At 48.3% G+C, this 15,411-nt stretch overlaps 1 protein-coding gene across 1 annotated transcript in view; it reads right to left on the reverse strand.

Moving 5' to 3' along the window:
• The window catches only part of LOC134341789 (RING finger protein 212B-like), a gene marked incomplete at its 3' end in the record, with an annotated part of 48,157 nt that extends 32,819 nt beyond the window's left edge, over positions 1–15,338 (reverse strand). The window contains exon 1 of the mRNA XM_063039711.1: positions 14,089–15,338. The remainder of the gene's footprint in view (positions 1–14,088) is intronic.
• Positions 15,339–15,411: the final 73 nt, after the last annotated feature.

Consider the following 15,411-nt stretch of genomic DNA (forward strand, 5'->3'; position numbering starts at 1 on the left):
TGGAGGTTCATGAACTGGGAATCAGAGGTAGAGAGGGCCAGCAACTTTAAATTCCTCAGTGTTATAATTTTCAAAGGATTTGTCCTGGGTCCTGCAAGTAACTGCCATTACGTGAGGCAGCGGGAGTGTTTAAAAGCGAGAAGATTGTGAAGGTTGGTGATTTCTTCCGCAGTTGAACGGGGCACAACTGCACAAGCGCGTGTAAGTCGGACCGTGAGGCAGCGGGAGTGTTTAAAAGCAAGAAGATTAACAGAGCGGACGACATTGTAGCGGGTGATGGAGTAAAGGGAGACAGAGTAGGAAGGCTTTGGCTCGAGAGGTTTTAGCGAGCAGAGGCTGAGGATCAGCTTCGCTCCAAGTGAGGTAAGGCCGGGTAAGTTTCTTAAATTAATTTAATTACCTTAAGAGTAGGCAATGGAGGCAGCAGTTAGGGCAGTTGAGTGCTCTGCTTGCAGGATGTGAGAAGTCAGGGCGAGTACAATTGTCCCTGATGACTACACCTGCAAAAGGTGCATCCAGCTGCAGCTCCTGACAAACGGAGTTAGGGAACTAGAGCTGGAGCTGGATGAATTTCAGATCATTCGTGAGGCAGAGGCAGAAATAGACAGGAGTTACAGGGAGATAGTCATCCCTAGGAGTCAGGAGACAGGTAACTGGGTGACTGTCAGGAGAGGGAAGGGGAATAGACAGAATGAGCAGAGCACCCCTGTGGCCGTTTCCACCAATAATAAGTGTATCATTTTGGATACTGTTGATGGGAACGACCTACCAGGGACAAGTTGCAGTGGTTGCATCTCTGGCACCGAGACGGGACCCTCAGCTCAGAAGGGAAGGAGGGAAAAGAGGAGAGCAGTAGTGATAGGGGATTCCATAGTTAAGGGGGCAGATAAGAGGTTCTGTGGAAGAGATCAAGAATCCCGGATAGTCTGTTGCCTCCCTGGTGCCAAAGCCCGCAATATCTCGGATCGAGTTCTCAGTATTCTCAAGAGGGAGGGTAAGCAGCCGGATGTCATGGTCCATGTAGGGACCAATGACGTGGGTAGGAAGAGTGAGGGGTCCTGAAAGGTGAGTTTAGGGAGTTAGGTGCCAAGTTAAAGGACAGGACCTCCAGGATAGCAATCTCAGAATTGCTACCAGTGCCATGTGCAGGCGGGTTTAGAAATAGTAAGACAGCGCAAATCAACACGTGGCTGAAGACATGGTGCAGAAGGGGGGGCTTCAGATTTATAGATAATTGGGCAGTTTTCCAGGGGAGGTGGGACCTGTTCCGGCGGGACGGTTTACATCTGAACTGGAGGGGGACAAATATTCTTGCAGGTAGGTTTGCTAGAGAGGCTCCAGTGGATTTAAGCGAGATACAAGGGGGGAGGGGAACCAGAGTGTCGGAACAGATGTAGGGAAGAAGGAAGAAAAAGGAGATAGTGAAGTTGTTTGCACCGTTAGTGATAAACAGAGAGCAAGAGGTGGAAAATTTCTTAAATACATTTATTTTAATGCTAGGAGCATTGTAAGAAAGGTGGATGAGGTTCCAGGAGGGGTGTGATTGGCAACTAAATATTCCTGGATTTCATTGCTTCAGGTGTGATAGAATCGGAGGGACAAGAGGGGGAGGTGTTGCATTGCTTGTCAGAGAAAATATTACAGCGGTGCTCTGACAGGATAGATTAGAGGGCTTGTCTAGGGAGGCTATTTGGGAAAGGTGTTGTGACGCTTATAGGGGTGTATTATAGACCACCAAATGGGGAGCGAGAATTGGAGGAGCTAATCTGTATGGAGATAGCAGATATTTGTAGTAAGCACAAGGTTGTGATTGTGGGAGATCTTAATTTTCCACACATAGACTGGGAAGCCCATACTGTAAAAGGGCTAGATGGTTTGGAGTTTGTAAAATGTGTGCAGGATAGTTTTTTGAAGCAATACATAGAGGTACCAACTAGAGAAAGGGCAGTGTTGGATCTCCTGTTAGGGAATGAGATAGGTCAGGTGATGGAGGTTTGTGTTGGGGAGCACTTCGGGTCCAGTGATCACAATGCTATTAGTTTCAATATAATTATGGAGAAGGATAGGTCTGGACCCAGAGTTGAGATTTTTGATTGGAGAAAGGTTAACTTTAAGGAGATGTGAAACAATTTAGAAGGAGTGGATTGGGACAATTTGTTTTATGGGAAGGATGTAATAGAGAAATGGAGGTCATTTAAAGGTGAAACTTTGAGGGTACCGAATCTTTGTGTTCCTGTTAGGTTGAAAGGAAAGGTTAAAAGTTTGAGAGAGCCATGGCTTTCAAGGGATATTGGAAACTTGGTTCCGAAAAAGAGAGATATCTACAATAAATATAGGCAGCATGGAGTAAATGAGGTGCTTGAGGAATATAAAGAATGTAAAAAGAATCTTAAGAAAGAAAAGCTAAAAGAAGATATGAGCAACATACATCAAAGTTGCTGGTGAACGCAGCAGGCCAAGCAGCATCTGTAGGAAGAGATGTAGTCGACGTTTCAGGCCGAGACCCTTCGTCAGGACTAACTGAAGGAAGAGTGAGTAAGGGATTTGAAAGTTGGAGGGGGAGGGGGAGATCCAAAATAATAGGAGAAGACAGGAGGGGGAGGGATAGAGCCGAGAGCTGGACAGGTGATAGGCAAAAGGGGATACGAGAGGATCATGGGACAGGAGGTCCGGGAAGAAAGACAGGGGGGGGGTGACCCAGAGGATGGGCAAGAGGTATATTCAGAGGGACAGAGGGAGAAAAAGGAGAGGGAGAAAAAGGAGAGTGAGAGAAAGAATGTGTGCATAAAAATGATAAAAAAGATATGAGGTTGCTTTGGCAAGTAAGGTGAAAATAAATCCAAAGGGTTTCTATAGTTATATTAATAACAAAAGGATAGTGAGGGATAAAATTGGTCCCTTAGAGAATCAGAGTGGACAGCTATGTGTGGAGCCAAAAGAGATGGGGGAGATTTTAAACAATTTCTTTTCTTCTGTATTCACTAAGGAGAAGGATATTGAATTGTGTAAGGTAAAGGAATCAGATAGGGAAGTTATGGAAACTATGATGATTAAAGAAGAGCAAGAACTTGTCACAATGGGGGCGTTGGAAGCGGACCCAAATGCAAGACACAGACACTGAAGTACAAGGAACAGGACTTGACTAGAGTAAGGACGTGACAGGATACAGACAAGGAGCAGGGACAAGTACACAGACTAGGGCTTGGACCCTAAGCCAGAGACTGGACAAGGACCCAGAACCTGGGTCTTGCCTCGGGCTCGGGCCCCAGAACCAGGCATTGACATGACATAACTGCAGGACTGGAGGCTGGGGTCTAGAGGCTTGAGGCTTGGAGACAGGCTTGGGGTCTTGAGGTTTGAGCTTGGAGAAAGGCTTGGAGTCTTGAGGCTTGAGGCTTGGAGACAGGCTTGGGGTCTTGATCTTGAGGTTTGAGCTTGGAGACAGGCTGGGGGTCTTGGTCTAGAGTACTTCAAGGCTTGGGTATGGATTCCAAGCCAGAGACTGGGCAAGGACCCAGAACCTGGGACTTGACTTGGGCTTGGATTCCAGAACTAGGCAAGGACAAGACGAGGCTACAGGACTGGACATGGCTTGGGTGTGGAACTCCTGGGTAGGGCGAGACACAAGGACAGGCAAAGGCACATGGCCAGGACTCGGATAGGACTGGACTAGCACGGACTGGACGAGGGCCTTCAGGAGCACGGAGCCTTGGACTACAAGAGACAGGAGCATGGAACACAGAGCCAAGACCCCTCCTTGGGAACAGGATGTAGGGCCGGGACTCACACACATAACACAGAGCCGGGACCCCTCCTTGGGAACAGGACGTAGGGCCGGGACTCATACACAGAACACTGAACATAAAGAGGCAGATCCCAACACTAGGTGGCAGCAAACGGCTGGACCTACCTAGCGAAGGCGTGGACACAGACAGACAATTCCACACAACGAAAGACAGCTCCTTATCTTGACCTAACAAGGCTCCAGTCTTGCTCCAGCGGTAAGACTTCAGCGATACAGGCGGGGTATCCAGGCTAGGGGAGCAGGCAGAGAGCCAGGCGAAGGGGGAAAATAGAGGGAGGGGAACAGGACAGTCCAGCAGCAAATCTCTGGTTTGCAGAGGTATTTATGTCTCAGCCCCAAAATGAGAAACATGTGCCCACAACAGAACCTGGGAAAAAGCAGAAACCCCAGAACAAAGAACCATGGACCGGACCGTGAACCGGAACACGGACTTCATGGACCTGACTATGACAGTACTGGCGTTTTTAAGGAATATAAAAGTGGATAAGTCTCCGGGTCCTGACAGGATATTCCCCAGGACCTTGAGGGAAGTTAGTGTGGAAATAGCAGGGGCTCTGACAGAAATATTTCAGATGTCATTAGAAATGGGGATGGTGCCAGAGGAGTCTAGTACGAGAGGGCATGACTTAAGGATTGAAGGGCGCCCATTCAGAACAGAAATGCGAAGAAATTTTTTTAGTCAGAGGGTGGTGAATCTATGGAAATTGTTGCCACAGGCGGCATGGAGGCCAAGTCATTGGGTGTATTTAAGGCAGAGATTGATAGGTATCTGAGTAGCCAGGGCATCAAAGGTTATGGTGAGAAGGCAGGGGAGTGGGACTAAATGGGAGAATGAATCAGCTCATGATAAAATGGCGGAGCAGACTTGATGGGCCAAATGGGCGACTTCTGCTCCTTTGTCTTATGGTCTTATCTCTTATGGAGGTGGTATATATAATTATCCGGATAGACAGGGTCTGATTAGGAACAGTCAACATGGATTTGTGCGTGGAAAGTCATGTTTAACAAATCTTATTGAATTTTTTGAAGAGGTTACTAGGAAAGTTGACGAGGGTAAAGCGGTGGATGTTGTCTATATGGACTTCAGTAAGGCCTTTGACAAGGTTCCACACGGAAGGTTAGTTAGGAAGGTTCAATCGTTAGGTATTAATATTGAAGTAGTAAAATGGATTCAGCAGTGGCTGGATGGGAGACGCCAGAGAGAAGTGTAGATAACTGTTTGTCAGGTTGGAGGCCGGTGACTAGTGGTGTGCCTCAGGGATCTGTACTGGGTCCAATGTTATTTGTCATATATTAATGATCTGGATGATGGGGTGGTAAATTAGATGAGTAAGCATGCAGATGATACTAAGATAGGTGGAGTTGTGGAAAATGAAGTAGGCTTTCAAAGTTTGCAGAGATATTTAGGCCAGTTAGAAGAGTGGGCTGAAAGATGGCAGATGGAATTTAATGCTGATAAATGTGAGTACATTTTGGTAGGACTAATCAAAATAGGACATACATGGTAAATGGTAGGGCATTGAAGAATGCAGTAGAACAGAGGGATCTAGGAATAATGGTGCATAGTTCCCTGAAGGTGGAATCTCATGTGGATAGGGTGGTGAAGAAAGCTTTTGGTATGCTGGCCTTTATAAATCACAGCATTGAGTATAGGAGTTGGGATGTAATGTTGAAATTGTACAAGGCAATGGTGAGGCCAAATTTGGAGTATTGTGTACAGTTCTGGTCACCGAATTATAGGAAAGATGTCAACAAAATAGAGAGAGTACAGAGAAGATTTACTAGAATGTTACCTGGGTTTCATCACCTATGTTACAGAGAAAGGTTGAACAAGTTGGGTCTTTATTCTTTGGAGCGTAGAAGGTTGGGGGGGAGACTTGATAGAGGTATTTAAAATTATGAGGGGGATAGAGTTGACGTGGATAGGCTTTTTCCATTTAGAGTCGGGGAGATTCAAACAAGAGGACATGAGTTGAGAGTTAAAGGTCAAAAGTTTAGGGGTAACATGAGGGGGAACTTCTTTACTCAGAAAGTGGTAGCTATGTGGAATGAGCTTCCAGCAGAAGTGGTTGAGGCAGGTTCGATGTTGTCATTTTAAGTTAAATTGGACAGCTATATGGACAGGAAAGGAATGGAGGGTTATGGGCTGAGTGCAAGTCGGTAGGACTAGGTGAGAGTAAACGTTCGGCACGGACTAGAAGGGCCGAGATGGCCTATTTCTGTGCTGTAATTGTTATATGGTTACGAAGGAAGCATGGCAGTACCTCTACTTAGAAGATTGTGAAGGTTTGGCTCATCATATAAAACTTTGAAAAACTTTTATAGATGTGTGATGGAGAGTATATTGACTGATTGCATCATGGCCTGGTGTGGAAACACCAAACCTAATATGGACAAGCCTACAAAAAATGGTGGATATGGCCCAGCCCTTCACGGGTAAAGCACTTTCACCGTTGAGCACACAATGCTATCACAGGAAAGCAGCATCCATCATCAAGAACTCCCACCATCCAGACCATGCTCTCTTCTCAGTGCTGTCATCAGGAAGAAGGTACAGGTGCCTCAACACCCATAGCACCAGGCTCGGGAACAGTTATTACCTCTCAACCATTGGGTTTTTTGAACCAGAAGGGTAACTTCACTAAAATATTCCCACAACTGATGGACTTACTTTCAAGGACTCTTCGTTTCACATTCTCAATATTTGCTATAATTATTATATTCCCTTTCTTTTTGTATTTGCAGTTTGTCAGGGTTTTTTTTGCATATTGGTTGCTGTCCATCCGGCTGGGTGCAAGTCTTTCATTGATTCTATTGTGTTTCTTGTATATACTGTATTGGCAACAAGAAAATGAATCTCAGGGTTGTGTGACATACATGTATTTTCACAAATTTTATTTGAGCTTTGGATAGATTGCTCCTGGTCATGGAATAAATTTTAGGAGCCAGGTTTGTTTTAATGGCACTAAACGTGTTAGAAGTTTATGGGAACTGAACGGCACATGTGAAGGCAACCTATGGGGAATGCGGCTTATTTTAAAAATCAATAGGCCCATAGGATATTCCAGTGTCGTGTCTAATGTGGAATTATGACATAACCAAACCCATCATTGGATATACTCTTAGTGATAAAATAAATGCCACTCTCGCTGATGTGGGAAAGTGCAATACAGAAACTGAATATTGTGGAAGAAATGTAATAAATATTTTCCATTTAATAGAAGTCTGGTACATACAATGCAGGGAGAAAGGAGGAATAGGTATGGGAATGAGAATCTCAACTAATTCCATAAAGAAACTCTCTCCAACTCAGAAGTTGTAAAGGTGAGCATAAGTTAGGGACATTGTTAAACCAAGTTATGTGGCAAGGAACATGGAATTTGTGGGCAGAAGTGAATATAACAACATGACAACCATGTAGCTACAAAAGGGCAGAGCACCAATACCAACCTTAATTTATAGGAAGAAGTACAGTTGACGTTTCGGGCCGAGACCCTTTGTCAGGGCTAACTGAAAGAAGAGACAGTAAGAGATTTGAAAGTGGGAGGGGAAGGGGGAGATCCAAAATGATAGGAGAAGACAGGAGGGGGAGGGATGGAGCCAAGAGCTGGACAGGTGATTGGCAAAAGGGATATGAGAGGATCATGGGATGGGCGAGAGGCCTAGGGAGAAAGAAAGTTGGAGTGGGGGAAGCCCAGAGGATGAGCAAGGAGTATAGTGAGAAGGACAGAGGGAGAAAAAGGAGAGAGAGAGAAAAATATAATAATAAAAGATAAATAATGGATGGGGTATGAAGGGGAGGTGGGGCATTAATGGAAGTTAGGGAAGTCAATGTTCATATCATCACGTTGGAGGCTACCCAGATGGAATATAAACTTGAGGGCAGGGTGAAAGTTGGAGGCAAAGTTAATGAAGTCAACGAGCTCAGCATGTATGCAGGAAGCAATGGCAATGCAGTCGTCGATGTAGCGAAGGAAAAGTGGGGAACAGATACCAGTATGGGCTTCATTAAGTTTGCCTCCAACTTTCACCCTGCCCTCAAGTTTACCTGGTCCATTTCCAACACCTCCCTCCCCTTTCTTGACCTTTCTGTCTCTATCTCTGGAGACAGCTTATCTACTGATGTCTACTATAAGCCTATGGACTCTCACAGCTACCTGGACTATTCCTCTTCTCACCGTCTCGCAAAAATGCCATCCCCTTCTCGCAATTCCTCTGTCTCTGCCGCATCTGCTCTCAGGATGAGGCTTTTCATTCCAGGACGAAGGAGATGTCCGTTTTTAAAGAAAGGGGCTTCCCTTCCTCCACCATCAACTCTGCTCTCAAATGTATCTCTGCCATTTCATGCACATCTGCTCTCACTCCAACCTCCCGTCACCACACTAGGAATAGGGTTCCCCTTGTCCTCACCTACCACCCCAGCAGCCTCCGCGTCCAACATATTATTCTCCGTAACTTCCGCCACCTCCAACGGGATCCCACCACTAAGCACATCTTTCCCTCCCCCCCCCCCCACCGGCTTTCAGCAGGGATCGCTCCCGACGCAACTCCCTTGTCCATTCGTCCCCCCCATCCCTCCCCACTGATCTCCCTCCCGGCACTTATCCTTGTAAGCGGAACAAGTGCTACACATGCCTTTACACTTCCTCCCTCACCACCATTCAGGGCCCCAGACAGTCCTTCCAGGTGAGGCGACACTTCACCTGTGAGTCGGCTGGGGTGATATACTGCGTCCGGTGCTCCCGATGTAGCCTTCAATATATTGGCGAGACCCGATGCAGGCCGGGAGACCGTTTCACTGAACACCTACGCTCTGTCCACCCGAGAATGCAGGATCTCCCAGTGACCACACATTTTAATTCCATGTCCCATTCCCATTCTGATATGTCTATCCACGGCCTCCTCTACTGTCAAGATGAAGCCACACTCAGGTTGGAGGAACAACACCTTATATTCCGTCTGGATAGCCTCCAACCTGATGGCATGAACATCGACTTCTCTAACTTCCGTTAATGCCCCACCTCCCCCTCGTACCCCATCCGTTATTTATCTTTTATTATTATTTTTTTCTCTCTCTCTCCTTTTTCTCCCTCTGTCCTTCTCACTATACTCCTTGCCCATCCTTCCCCTTTCTTTCTCCCTAGGCCTCCCGTCCATCCCATGATCCTCTCATATCCCTTTTGCCATTCAACTTTCCAGCTCTTAGCACCATCCCTCCCCCTCCTGTCGTCTCCTATCATTTCAGATCTCCCCCTCCCCCTCCCACTTTCAAATCTCTTACTATCTCTTCTTTCAGTTAGTCCTGACGAAGAGTCTCGGCCTGAAACGTCGACTGTACCTCTTCCTATAGACGCTGCCTGGCCTGCTGCTTTCACCAGCAATTTTTATGTGTGTTGCTTGAAATTCCAGCATCTGCAGATTTCCTCGTGTTTGCCAACCTTAATCTGCAGTGTTTAATTGTGCAAAATATGGTGGTACATAACTGAGAGCAATAATACTGGCGTCAAGAATAATCTAACTCAGACCATTTTCAGCATGATGATAATCTAATTAGTTATAATAATAAAGGAACTTCAAAGGGATGTGACCGCTTTATTGTTTCAACCTGAAGTACTTAAACAAAGGGAGAAGAGGGATGATTTGCAATTTTGGGATAATACCTAAAATAATGCAAGACTGGACAAGACGTCAACAGCACAAACTAAACACTGATGGGGTTTCCATTAATGCCACCAGTCTGTGTTATACAGTGACAAACCAAAGCTCATTCACAGCATACAACATTCTCTGGGATGTGTCTGGCAGAATCGATGATAATGAAACTCAAGTATAGGATGATGAGCAATAATGTAATTATTTGTGTTATTTCTTCAGACAGTTTATTGGGAAGATAGGATAATTAATAAGAAACCAGAGAAACAATGTTGGCATAATGTCTCATGTGTGGACAGAAGGTTTCAGTATATTGGCTCATCTAACATAACAAGGAGAATGAGAAAATATATCCCACCCAATTAATTTAACCGCCATTAGGGAGCATTTAGGAAAATTCCTTAAAATGTTTCAGAAACGACTAAAGATGTGAGACACCAGTAATTATTGGTGTGGACTGTGGTTTATATCGGTTTCCTTCAGTTTTTGTTTTTTTTTGTTGCTGATTGGTGGGTGGGTGATGTTTCTTCTTTTGGGCGAGGAAGGGGTTGTGGGTTTGAGATCTGATGTACTTGTTGGTATTTTCCGTGTGAACGATCCGTTATTGCGTGCAAGAGTTTGGGGGAGGGTTGACGTTATTGTCACTGTTTTTATTTGTGGGAGGGGCTTGGGGGTTAGGGGTTTGATCTTTTAGCTGCTGTGTTCAGGTGAGCGATCTGTTAAGTTTTTGTGCAGGGGAGGAGTTGATATCTGTTCTTCCATGGTTTTTCTGTATTTCATGGCTATCTGGAGAAGACGAATCTCAGAGTTGTATTCTGCAAACATACTTTGATAATAAAATTAATCTTTGGACTTTTAAAGATGGAAAAAGACCTACAACAAAAAGAGATTAATATGGTATATGGCCAAAGAGAATTATTAAGATTGGCTAAGATTGAGGATATTTTCAGGAGGTGGTGCCTCAAGAAGTCAGCATCCATCAGGAAGGATCCCACCCCAAGGACATGCCCTCTTCACATTCCTTCTCCATCAGGGAGGATCCCACCCAAGGACATGCCCTCTTCACATTCCTTCTCCATCAGGGAGGATCCCACCCCAAAGACATGCCCTCTTCACATTCCTTCTCCATCAGGGAGGATCCCACCCAAGGACATGCCCTCTTCACATTCCTTCTCCATCAGGGAGGAGGGACAGAAACCTGAAGGTCCACATTCAGAAACTGTTTTTTCCCCTCTGCCACCAAATGAGCCCATGAATAGTACTTCACTATTTACTTTTGCCATATGAGTTTAGTAATTTACAGTAAGCTTACATGTTTGCACTGCACTGCTCCACAACAGCAAATTTTATGCCACATAAAAGTGATAACATAACAGATCATGATTACCTATTGGTGGGATATTTTTGAAGGGTGTTCCACCAAAGCTCATGTAGTTTTAAGATTAGCCAACCACTTGGCAATTGTACAATTTGCATTAAAAATAATAGTTCGCATTGGCTTCATTATTGTCATATGTACCAAGACAGAAAGAAAAGTTTTGATTGCATGTTGTCACAATGATCTTTGTATGTTACACGATCAAACTCTGTACGTACAATGACAAGGGAACAGAAATTTTGTATGATGTAAAGTGACCTTCAACAGAACTATCAAAGTACAGTACATATATAGCACCACATACAACCATGAGACTTATTTTCTTGTGGGCATACTCAATAAATCTATAGAATAACCATAATAGAATCAATGAAAGACCACCCAACTCGGGGTTTTAACCAGAGTGCAGTAGACAACAAACTGTGCAATAAAAAGCAAAAAAAAAGTGAATATTAAGAACAGAAGATGAAGAGACCTTGAAAGTAATTCCTTAGGATGTGGGAACATTTCAGTGATGGGGTGAGTGAAGTTATCTCCTCTGGTTCAGGAGCCTGATGGTTGAGGGGTAATAACTGTTCCTGAACCTGGCACTGAGTCCCGAGGCTCCTGCACCTTGTTCCTGATGGCGGCGGCAAGACAGCATGTCCTGGATGGTGGGGAGTCCCTCATAATGGATTCTTCCTTCGTGTGACAGCATTTCATGTAGATGTGCTCAATGGCTGGAAGGGCTTTACCCGTGATGTAGTGGGCCATATCCACTACTTTTCTAAGATTTTCCATTCAAGGGCATTGTGTTTCCATACCAGACTGTGAAGCAGTTAGTCAATATACTCCCTGCTACACATCTATAGAAGTTTTCAAACTTTTAGATGTCATTGCGAATCTCCACAGAGTCTTATCGCAGTAAAGGTGCTGCAGTGCTGTCTTCATCATTGTACTTACAGGCCCAGGACAGGCCCTCTGAAACGGTAACAGCCAGGAATTTAAAATTGCTGACCCTCTCCACCTCTGAACCTCATCATGGCATTATTTCAAGATCAAGAATATAGATGAAATATATAAATACACAAACTGTTACTTCAATTGTAACATTTTAAAAGGTTAGCTTGTGATCACTGGAGAAAACCATGTATACTGCAGCGTGCTAGGAAATGAACTCCAATCGGGTATGGAAGGAAATGCATGAAAGAGCAACAGTTCACTGAAGCCAGATACCAGCACAGGAGACGAGGAATTAAGTGGAGAGAATAATCAATCTGTTCTAATTCCAAGGAGAACAGCAGGACTGTGCTGATGTGCAATTAGACTAAATTTGTCAAATGGAGTCAGAACTAAATACAACTCTGGAATGTCTCTGCTTTCACTCAAGTTGCCTCCGCCCCTCTCTTTAGCTCACCTTCCTATCCAAACAACTCCTTCACCCTCTGTCCTTATCACCCAACTCTTCCCTCACCCCTAACCTCCCCTTACCCTAACTCAGCGACTCCTCGGCCCCTCATCACCCATAACCTCCCCCCACACATCCTGAACCCCACCTTCACATGTCAACCCCCTCGACCTCACTCAGCTTAGACACCTCATGCGGACACCCTGAACTCTCCTTCACCCACGTAAACTGACCCATCATTCACACCATGACCCCTCCCAAATGCACTGCCTCTCCTACCCTGACTCATCATTACCCCAACCTCATTCAGATTACCCCCTCCCCCTCACGTGTCAATTCCACCCTCACACCTCAGCCACTCCCTCATCCTCACAACCCGACCCCTCCCTCACCCTCTCACCTCAACCCCTCCCTCACCCCGACCACTCCCACTCCCTCATCCTCACACCCAACCCCTCCCTCACCCTCTCACCCCGACCCTTCCCTCACCCTCAGCCCAACCCCTCCCTCAACTCTGACCCCTCCCTCATCCCCTGACCCTCTCCTCATCCTCAGCCTGACCCCTCCCTCACACCCTGACCATTCCCACACCCCGACCCCTCCGTCATCCTCACCCCGACCCCTCCCTCCCCCTCACACCCAGACCCCTCCCTCCCCCACACCCCGACCCCTCCCTCCCCCTCACACCCAGACCCCTCCGTCATCCTTACCCCGACCCTTTCCTCATCCCGACCCCTCCCTCCCCCTCACACCCAGACCCCTCCGTCATCCTCACCCCGACCCCTCCCTCCCCCTCAAACCCAGACCCCTCCCTCCCCCTCACACCCAGACCCCTCCGTCATCCTCACCCCAACCCCTCCCTCCCCCTCACACCCAGAGCCCTCCCTCCCCCTCACACCCAGACCCCTCCGTCATCCTCACCCCGACCCCTCCCTCCCCCTCACACCCAGACCCCTCCCTCCCCCTCACACCCAGACCCCTCCGTCATCCTCACCCCAACCCCTCCCTCTCACACCCAGACCCCTCCCTCCCCCTCACACCCAGACCCCTCCGTCATCCTCACCCCGACCCCTCCCTCCTCCTCACACCCAGACCCCTCCGTCATCCTTACCCCGACCCTTTCGTCATCCCGACCCCTCCCTCCCCCACACCCAGACCCCTCCCTCCCCCTCACACCCAGACCCCTCCGTCATCCTCACCCCGACCCCTCCCTCCCCCACACCCCGACCCCTCCCTCCCCCTCACACCCAGACCCCTCCCTCCCCCTCACACCCAGACCCCTCCGTCATCCTCACCCCGACCCCTCCCTCCCCCTCACACCCAGACCCCTCCCTCCCCCACACCCCGACCCCTCCCTCCCCCTCACACCCAGACCCCTCCGTCATCCTTACCCCGACCCTTTCCTCATCCCGACCCCTCCCTCCCCCTCACACCCAGACCCCTCCCTCCCCCTCACACCCAGACCCCTCCGTCATCCTCACCCCGACCCCTCCCTCCCCCTCACACCCAGACCCCTCCGTCATCCTCACCCCGACCCCTCCCTCCCCCTCACACCCAGACCCCTCCCTCCCCCTCACACCCAGACCCCTCCGTCATCCTCACCCCGACCCCTCCCTCCCCCTCACACCCAGACCCCTCCGTCATCCTCACCCCGACCCCTCCCTCCCCCTCACACCCAGACCCCTCCGTCATCCTTACCCCGACCCTTTCCTCATCCCGACCCCTCCCTCCCCCTCACACCCAGACCCCTCCGTCATCCTCACCCCGACCCCTCCCTCCCCCCCACACCCAACTACTCCGTCACTCCGACTCCCCCTCACATGCTGAACTTTCTCACCCAGACCTCCCCTCCGCCCCCACACACACCTTGGGTTTCTCGCTCTCAGCCGTCGTCTATCTCAACAGATCCCGCTTCGCGCCTCAGCCGTGCACGTCATCGATTTCTGCGCTCTACGCACCCCCCCCCCATTCCGCCGAGCACGTCATCGATTCCTGTGCACTACACCCCCCTCCACTCCGATTCCGCCGTGCACGTCATTATTTCCCGCGCTCCACCTCGCATGTGATAGACTCCAGCGCCTCGCGCAGTACATCTGGGTGCGGCTTCTGCCGCGTGCTGCCAGGGCTTCGCCACCATCTCCCGTCAGGCTCGGCGACTGCTACCATCTTGGTAGAGGCGTGGGCAGCTTCGGCTCCTAGCCCTTCCTCCCATCAGGCTCGGTGGCTGCTACCATCTTGGTAGAGGCGTGGGCATGTTGGTTAAGATGGCAAACCTCACCCTTCACCTTGCCCAGACTCCAAGCTTTGAAGCCAGGGAATGGGGGCAAACTCTGGGTGTAAGGGAAGTCAGCTTTCCAACTCTATGGGCAGATGCCAGTAAGGGATGGGATGGTGATTGGGCATTGAGTGGGACAAAGGATCAGGGATCCATGGTTGCACATCTGCAGTTAGCTGGCCAGGACCACAGGACAGCTAGCGGGCTTCATGAACACAGGGACTGGGGTGCAAGGCAGCTGGCAGCCACTCACCAGAAATTCCCTTTGCACCATTTGAACGCTCCCTTGAGCCAGAGAGTACTAAATTCCTGTTACTTGTCCCATAAAATTATAATCCACACCACACACACTTTTCCCTAGTCCCACTACCACCGAACCTCTGTTCCCGGTTAACAACCTCTCTGGCTATGAATAACGCTCCTCACTGGAACCAGGGTCTTCGGGAGTGGGAAGAGGGCACAGAAGTCAGCATCCAGGGAGCCAGACGCCAAAAGGTTATTTGAAATTTCATTGTACACAACAAACTACCCATGGCCCTCTGACTGTGGATGTATGTGCCCCAGCTGTGTTGATACACAAGCCGGTGCAGTACAACGGGGAGAGCGAGCTGTTGCCCATGCAGCGGGCTCCCCCTCTCCACTCAGAACAGACAATGCGATACAGAAACTCACAGCACGCTGTAGGAACTCAGCAGGTCAGGCAGCATCAGTGGAAACCATGAGTCGACGTGTTGCTTTGATCCCAGCATCTGCAGATTATTTTATGTTTGCGATTCAGAAACTACCACAAACTTTTATTTTACGCTTGTTAGCCCGTCACCCCAGAGTGCTGGGTGGGGCATTGGCCGCTGGGACCTCGCGCAGAGTGAGACACAGTGGCTGGCTGAATGGTTGGAAGCACAAAGAACGTTGGC

Source organism: Mobula hypostoma, unplaced genomic scaffold (assembly GCF_963921235.1).
Source record: "Mobula hypostoma unplaced genomic scaffold, sMobHyp1.1 scaffold_163, whole genome shotgun sequence".
Lineage (NCBI taxonomy): Eukaryota > Metazoa > Chordata > Chondrichthyes > Myliobatiformes > Myliobatidae > Mobula > Mobula hypostoma.